Here is an 8140-nt window from a genome sequence, read left to right as displayed (position 1 = left end):
AGAAACTGGAACTTAAATGTTAACTTGCCAAAATCCTCACAGTTGTAAGTGACAGAGCCAGGATCGAGCTCGAGTTTGCCAAGAATGTCGATGCTCAACCACAGAGCAGTACTATCTGTGTGAGGAGGACAAAAATCTACAGTCAAATCCCTGGGAGAAAATATTTTTCATAGAATCTATTATATATTTCTCATAAAGATGTTTTTCATGAATAATGGTTGAATTCATAGAGCAGGTGTTTTAGTTAGGACTGGAAGAATAGTACAGATAAAGATTTTCAATCTTGTGCTTGCTTCGGCAGCACATATACTAAAACTGGAATGATACAGAGAAGATTAGCATGGCCCCTGCGCAAGGATGTCACGCAAATTCATGAAGCGTTCCATATTTTTATTCTCTTGAGTGTCAGCTTAACATTCCATCGGTGGGGGCGGGTGGGTAGTTTTTATATCTGAAATACAAGACATACTAAATGGCAGTTTGGAGTCACAGTCATGCATTTAATGTGTCTTGAATATTTTAAATTACTTCTATTATGTTTTTTAGTAGTATTGTTTCCTAAAGAAAACCACTCTTTGATTGTTGCTCTCCCTGTCAGAATGGTGTGCAAGTTGTAACATCTTTGGTCGTGGTAGTCCAGTTTTCAAAATAATTAATATGCTGTGAAAGATTGGAAATTTAATGTGCTGTGAAAGATTGGAAATTTGAAGTATGTAGTGTGTATGATACTAAATTGTGATTTGGTGGGACTTACATAACAGCTTTCAACATCTGAAGACAGTGGTTCTTGATATACTCTTAAGGAAAATTTGCCTACAAATTTGTAACTGGAATGTCACTGGAATAACTTGAAAAGAATCACTATATTTGGCTTTTTAAATTTTTGGTACATATGTTAAGAATTGGGTACAAATTGAAATGTCTGTACTGATCTTTGACACAACCAATAAATCTCAATTACAAAAGAAGAAAAAAGATTTTCAATCTTATACTTAATGTATTTTTCATTATTACTTCATTCTGAAAATGAAAAAAAAAGACTTTTGAGAAAAAGGAAGATGAAAATCAAGGGAAATTATGTACTCCGCATGTATTTTGCATTCAGGTGCCAGGGCTCTTAGAAAAAGACTTTCAGATGTGGGGAAAAAAATTCAGTCACTTTCAAGGTTCACAGACAAGCTCATAGAAAATCTGTGTTTTTTAATATGTGCTCATTCTTTGGCCACAGCATCATGTCTGTTTTTAAAAAATTAGATATATAACATCTTAAACTCTCAAGGTATGGGATAAGTTGTGGTCTTTTAAAAATTTCCATTGCTGTAATTGATTCATAACTGAGTCCAACACGTGCAGCCTTGCCCTATCTTGCATCACCAATGTGCATGGGGAAAGCTAGATACCATAGACACGGTTGTCATGGAAACAAGCAGTAATTCCTGCAAAGGTTCCAAGTCAATACAAAGTTTCTGTTAAAGTACATGCAATTGTATAAGTAGAAAGAACGATCATAGAGCCCTGGTTTCTCTCTTCATCCCCAAAACGAGAATATCAAGTTCTTTCTCTTGTTCACAACTTTTAGTACAAAGAGATGGCACAGAAACCCATAACCCAGGGAAATATGAATATGCTTTCACACATTTGGGGGTAAATGGTATATACATCTGAAGCCAGTCTTGTGGATAGCAGATAAAGACATTTTGAAGGAAGGATTCTATTGTAGAAAGGGCAGTGGAAAAGATAGACTTTACACCCCCCTCCCCATTTTATAGACTATGTTTGCCTTTAAAAAAAGATATTTGAATGAAAAGGATAAATATATTTGTAACCTGGGATCCTCTAAGAGGCTCTTCAAGGGCCTGGTTAGGAGCAAATGGATCTGGTTCCTTTCATCTATGTGGACTTCCCTTGTTCTAAGTGTGAGGGGTTATGAATGGACTAATAGTGAGAGGGTAAGGTTCTTGGAGATGCAAGAAAAAAGCCCCATCTTAATGCAAATACATTTAGGGCTGGAGCAACATCTGAAAAGGAACTGTGGATAATAAAAACCTCTCATAGAAGGTTTCTAGGGAAAATACATAATAGAGGAGGAAACTGACATGAAAAAAAAAATCCTCTTAAGAATCCATGATCAAGATCCATTTTAGTTGTGAAGTGGTTAGAGTCTTATGAGCAGAGAGAAGAGAGTAGTTAGTCTCCCAACTCCCACCCTGACACTGACCACCATTTTTTTCCTTTGGATAATCAAGTGCACAGAATTTTGGATTGGGAGAAAATGAAGGACTCAATTTGCAGGTTTCCTTCTGGTTCGTAGAGCTGGGCAGGGTTTGTACTCTTTCCTTTAAAAAAAAAAACAACCTATTTCCCCTATTTTCTCCCTATTTTCATATTCTCAGAATAGGAGTGTGGTGGGATATAGAAGGGTGAGAGAAGCAAGCTGAACTGTTGACTCAACTGAAGGAGGCAGCAGTGTGATCCTGAGGGCTGACTCTATTTTGGAATGCTTTCTGAAATCTGTCCTCTCGTTTTCATGCCTGCTGATGCTACACTGCTCAGGCCACCGTCCTCTCTCACTAGGCTACAACAAGAACCTTCTAAGTCATCTCTTTGATTCCACATTCCCTTTCTAAACAATTTGTATTTTTATTGCAGCCAAAGCAACCTGACTAAAATTCACAAATGCTTCCTCGTTGCATTTAGAAAAAAGTACAGAGTCTTTACCTGACCCTCTAGGCACTGCAGTACTTAACTCTTTGGCCCTGACTCTCCCGACTTCCTTCCAGTTTTTGTATCATTTGACCATGGAAGACTTTTCTTAGTTTCTCAGATAGGACACACTCTCTTTCATCTCAGCAATTCCAGTGCATGCTGCCCCCTCTGAAATGATCTTTCTTCCCTTTTAAGCTCTACCTTCTTTCTGGTCCCAATTAACCTGGTAGACTTCTACTCATTTTTTGAGAATCAGTTTAGATGATACATCCTTAAGATGGACTTCTGGACTTCTGTCCAGCTCTGGCTGAGTGTCCATAGCACTTTTTAATTTCTCTTAGGCTTCTCTGATCAGAGAAAAGTGACTAATTTAAGTTACTTCTTTCCAAGTAGTCTGAAAGCCTCTGAAACAAGTCCCATGTCTGCCTCGTTTCCTGCAACTGTCACATCAGGAGGTACTCAACAAATATTTGCACTCTATAACTGGCTGACATAAAAACAGCTTCTCTGATGTCTTGTTGCTGATTTTGAATTAGTCACAGGCCTGGTCTTCCTTCTATTTAATCCTTCTCTTGGTACATATCCACCCTGGTATCAGGACTTGCTTGGGAGTGTAATTACACTTTTGACGATGTTGACTTGATCAGCCACCAAAAAATGGCTTCCCTATGTACCATTTGTATTGTAGATTTCTGTGTCACCAGAAAGGTTAGATAAAAACAAAAGACACAGTCACACTTACCATGTGCTAGAGTGTAGAAAAAAAAATATACTCCATTTAATTTGCTGAATTTGTTCCTTAAAAAAAAATCCTGAATTCAGGCAATCCAGTTTGCGTAGACTCAGTGAGATAGGGATCGATATCTGGTTTCTGAAGGATGAGACTGTACATACGGGAGATTCAAAACTAAAAATCTATACAGTCAGCTACGATTCAAAGCAGCCACTGCAGGGCTGTAGGTCACACAAAAAAGAGGCATTCTACCTGCACCAGTTCCTGATTCTTTGTTGGAATGAAAAATGGAAGAGAAGGCAGCCTATTTCTACATTTTCTTATAACTGGAACATTAAAGGAAAGGGAAGTTTCCCACTAAGCAGATTTAATTAATTTTAACCTGAATATGCTCATATTAGACTTGCTGAAAAGTATAGAAAAATATAAAAGAACAGAAGAAAGTCATTATCTGCAAGCCATTATCCAAAGGCTACTCCTGTTAAAATGTTGGCATACATTCCCCCTAATATCTTGGACAGTGTTTTACACAGTTGAATTTATACTAGTTCATATCATTGTTTTTCTTAATGGTATCAAATAAGCTTGTCTTTCTATAATGAATCAACCTGAATTTTAATAGCTGCAAGTGTTTTATTGCTTAGGTATGCTATAAATTTTCTCAACCATTTATCTTTTATTGGAACTTTAGGATGTATTCAGTTTTCTTCATTACCATAAATAAAACCCAAACGAACATACACATGAATATACAAAATGTGCATGTGTTTTTCTTCTGATTAGTATTTCTGTTAGGCAGATTCTAAGAAATGATTTTTCTAGTCAAAAAGATATGAAAAATTTCTTTTTTCATTTTTCTTTTTTCTTTCTTTCTTTCTTTCTTCCTTCTTTTTCTTTCTTTCTTTTTTTTTAGGTTTTTGCCATAGGGTATGTGCACTTGCCAAAGAGAGGGAAGGTGAGAAATCACCCTCCCTCCCCCAGGAGATGGCCATGCTACAGTTCCTCCTCTTCTATTCTCATCTTGGGATTTGGGGCATGCACACACACATGCCTGGTGTGATTTTCAAGCTGCCAGGTCTGAGACTTGAACCACTGTCTGTCTTGTGGAGTCTAGTACCTTAACCACCACACCACTTGCTGGCTCTGATATGAACAACTTTTTAAAGATTCTTGGTGTGAAAAAATAAAACGTCCTCTAATTTATATTTAATCGGTTTTAGGACTTTTTTTTTTTGATGCTCAGTTTTCCTATCCTGAACACATGTCCATATATTTAACAAAATTACTTCTGACTGTAAAGTTTGTAATGTCCTTCCTATAGGCACATTTTCTTGTTATTTTCCTCCTTACATAGTCAGTATTTTTTGTTAGCTTCTTCCTTTTTTCCTTTTCTGTCAACTACTGTGCATTTATTTTGTTTTTCAATGTAGATTACCTACAGAAAAAATTGATAGAGAAGTAAAGAAGGGCTATGGAAATATGCGTTGATAAATGAGTCCTCCATGAAAATTAAGGTGAGTCTTTCCTTCCCAAGCACCAAAATGAGAGAAGTCCGTGGGTGTTTGACAGCAGGAGTCAGTGGAGTTGCTTCAAAAGGATGGATGAGTTCATGACTACCAAGTAGCAGTTGAATGGTGGGACGTTTTAGCAATGGGTAAAAAAGGAGGCTTGTTTTATTCTGAGACTGGAGAGAAGAATGGGAGCAAAGAGGGAGGGAGGGAAAAAGTTGGTGAGGAAGTGTGTGTGTAACTCCAGTGTCAGCAAAGTAGAACAGTGGCTAAAGGATGGAGGAGATTCTGGAATTGGGAGTGAGGGAAGAATAGAGAATAACCACCATGGGGCCTGTGAAAGGGACATCACCAAGATCACCTTACTTCAGCTTCCTGAACCTTCTGTCAGTTCAGAACTTGCCTAGTTCCAGCTATGCCTAACGGTCTGACCCCCAAGTCAGCTACACATGGTTGGTTGATGTATTTATTTATCGTTTACATTTAATCACTGTTTATCTTTAGAGTGTACAGCATGATTTTCTCAACATGAACACAGTGCATATTAGTCAAGTCAGGGACATTACCATTTACGTTATCAACAGATAACTATTCATGGTTGATTTAATGAAAACAACATAGAACACGGGACACAAACCTGTATTCAAATGTTACCAGGTATCTGGAGAGGAAATTGAAAAATTCATGCAGCTATAAGAATGTGTCAAATGAATGGGTATTAGGCCAGTTGAATATAACCTAAATTTGTCATTTTCCTTTTTCTCAGGGGCTAATATTAGGGAAAAGATGCTTCTTTATTTTCTCCCTGACTGCGTTCCTTTCCGAGTTTCACAAATCTTTTACTAAGGAAATCACTGATAAGTGTAAAAGGCTCTCATTGTTTGCGGTGAGTGCCAGTATCCAACACCTCAATATTTAATCTGTACAATTCCTGTTAATGTTTTATTCATGCTAACCAGACGGGTTATGAGTGCACCATTAATTGCACAATTTTTCTTTTGTCCAAGTATGATACCTTTGTTTTTGACTTAGAGAAGAATTTGTTAATTTTTTTTAAGCTTTTCAGTTTGGGCTCATGTCTCAGAATTAAAATCTAGGGTCCATTAGGCGTCATTCATCTGTGAGATGAATTCTATATTCCGTTTATTGATTCCATTGTGGGTGAACATTTACAGGGTTTAGGCAAGCACTAGCCAGTGCCCTAAATAGGACTTACATTATTTCTTCAATATAGGATGAAAATGGAGGGAAATATCTTCATTTGAAAAGCTTGGGGGAAAATATATATTAAGAGTAGCTATATGTAATACGTGTAGTTCTCTGATAAGTGAAACGAAAATAAGTATTCTTTATGATATTGATCCAATGGAATACATTTAATAATTCCAAGCCCATTTACCTTTAAATGATGCCTTCTGGGATTTATATATATTTCAAACCAGGGGAATTTTATAATTATAGATGGCAACCATACACACACACACAAACACACACACATCAATATTTAATATACAATATTTAATATGCAATACATATGTGTATATATGATGTGTGTGTATATATGTACAATTTCTGGCAAATTCTCTACAAATATGTATGTGTGTTCACACACGCATACACACACATATATTACACACACACATATTTCTAGAGAATTTGCCAGAAATTGTGGAAAAGGCATTATGGAAAGATCGAGATTCCATTATAGCCCTTAAAAGAATCTTGACAGCTTCTGTCTCTTGTAATATCTGCGTCTCACATACGTGGATACCTATGATTAGTAAGCTATATAACCATCTTTTTTTTTCTTTGCCAAATCCACTGGTGTTTGTTTAGTTCTTACACTTATGTGTTTGGCTTGAAGCCATTTCCTCCCATGTGATCTGTGACGATGTGCTACCCTAAACTCCTTTTTTCATAGTTTCTTCTTTGTTTCCCTTGAAAGTGTCTTCTGTTCCCTAAATATGAATGTTCCTTGAGGACCAGAAGTGGTCTTCTGCCTTTTCCCTTCTTAATTCTCTGACTTAGTGAACCTTTTTCATTCTTTTGGCCTCTATCAATATTGTTGTCAACAATACTGATTTCAGAGCTCTTCTATTTTATACCTCTTGGGAATTTTCACTTGGATTTTCAACCCAACTTCAAACTTCGCTTTTCTAAAAACTGCTTTCTCCAAATTGATGTTCTTGCCTATGTTTTTTTTTTTTTAATTTATTTACCATTCTTTTGCTCCCTTTAACTTCAATCTTGCAGCCAATTTTGGTTTCTCATTTTCCATGGTTCTTCCATGTCTAACCAGTCACTACTTGTTTTTATTCCACCTCCAAAAAGTCTCTTTCACTTCTCTGCTCTGCACCTCTCCAAATGGGCTCTTAAGAGCTCACATTTAGATTGTTGCAGTAACAACATACAACAGTAGCAACAACAAAATGTATATCTTGTCGAAATATGAATGACAAAATTTGCATAGTAATAATTTGTGTGTAACAATAACATCATTTATTGAGATGACTTTTTGCTCACTGCTATAGAAGTTTTTCTTTCTCCCATAACAAGATGATAAACTAGTTTCTGTTTTGGCTGCCTCTGGAACTCTTTAAAAAAATAAAGCTTGTTTGTTTGTTTGTTTATTTATTTGTATGAGAGAGAGAGAGACTGACTGGGAGAGATATCCCGCCCACCCCAACATTGGAATCCACCTCTGGTCTCGGCAGGCCCAGATCATGGGCATGCATGCACATACCTGATATGCTCAGGGAGATACCCGGTTGTGAACCAAACACCTTTTCTACATGGGTCTAATTGTATTGTTTCTGTGCTACCACATGGCCCCTGCCTCTGGAATTTTTTTTTTTTATGTCTATTCATTTCTTTCTTCCATGAGAGAGAGAAAGAGGGAGAGAAGGAGAGAAAAGAGCATCCTCAACAAGGCCCTCACAGCATAATCCACCCGAGCCTCAGCCATCTTGGATTGCTGACATGTGCGTGCATGCCTGCTGTGCTCAGGAAGGTACTGGGATATGAACCTAGTGTTTTCCCCATGTGCCTCCTTGCTGTTTAGCACCATCTCTGGAACTTTTGTGTAGAAGAATGGTGTAACAAAAAGAAATTTTCAGATGATCTCCAACTAGAATAGTGTTTGAAAAAGTCTAAATTCATAAAGGAAAATTATGTTGGATCATTCCAGACGTGT

The 8140-nt window shown here is 37.1% G+C and overlaps 1 non-coding gene across 1 annotated transcript; it reads left to right on the top strand.

Annotated features, from left to right (window-relative positions):
- Nucleotides 1–285: 285 nt before the first annotated feature.
- LOC114009633 (U6 spliceosomal RNA) lies at nucleotides 286–392 on the top strand. Its single transcript, XR_003551016.1, has one exon. It is a non-coding gene; the product is annotated as a U6 spliceosomal RNA (small nuclear RNA).
- Nucleotides 393–8140: the final 7748 nt, after the last annotated feature.

The sequence above is a fragment of the Tupaia chinensis genome, unplaced genomic scaffold, assembly GCF_000334495.1.
Source record: "Tupaia chinensis unplaced genomic scaffold, TupChi_1.0 Scaffold000576_1, whole genome shotgun sequence".
Classification (NCBI taxonomy): domain Eukaryota; kingdom Metazoa; phylum Chordata; class Mammalia; order Scandentia; family Tupaiidae; genus Tupaia; species Tupaia belangeri.
Note: the sequence above shows the minus strand (reverse complement) of the source record. Positions and strands in the feature narration are given on the sequence as shown.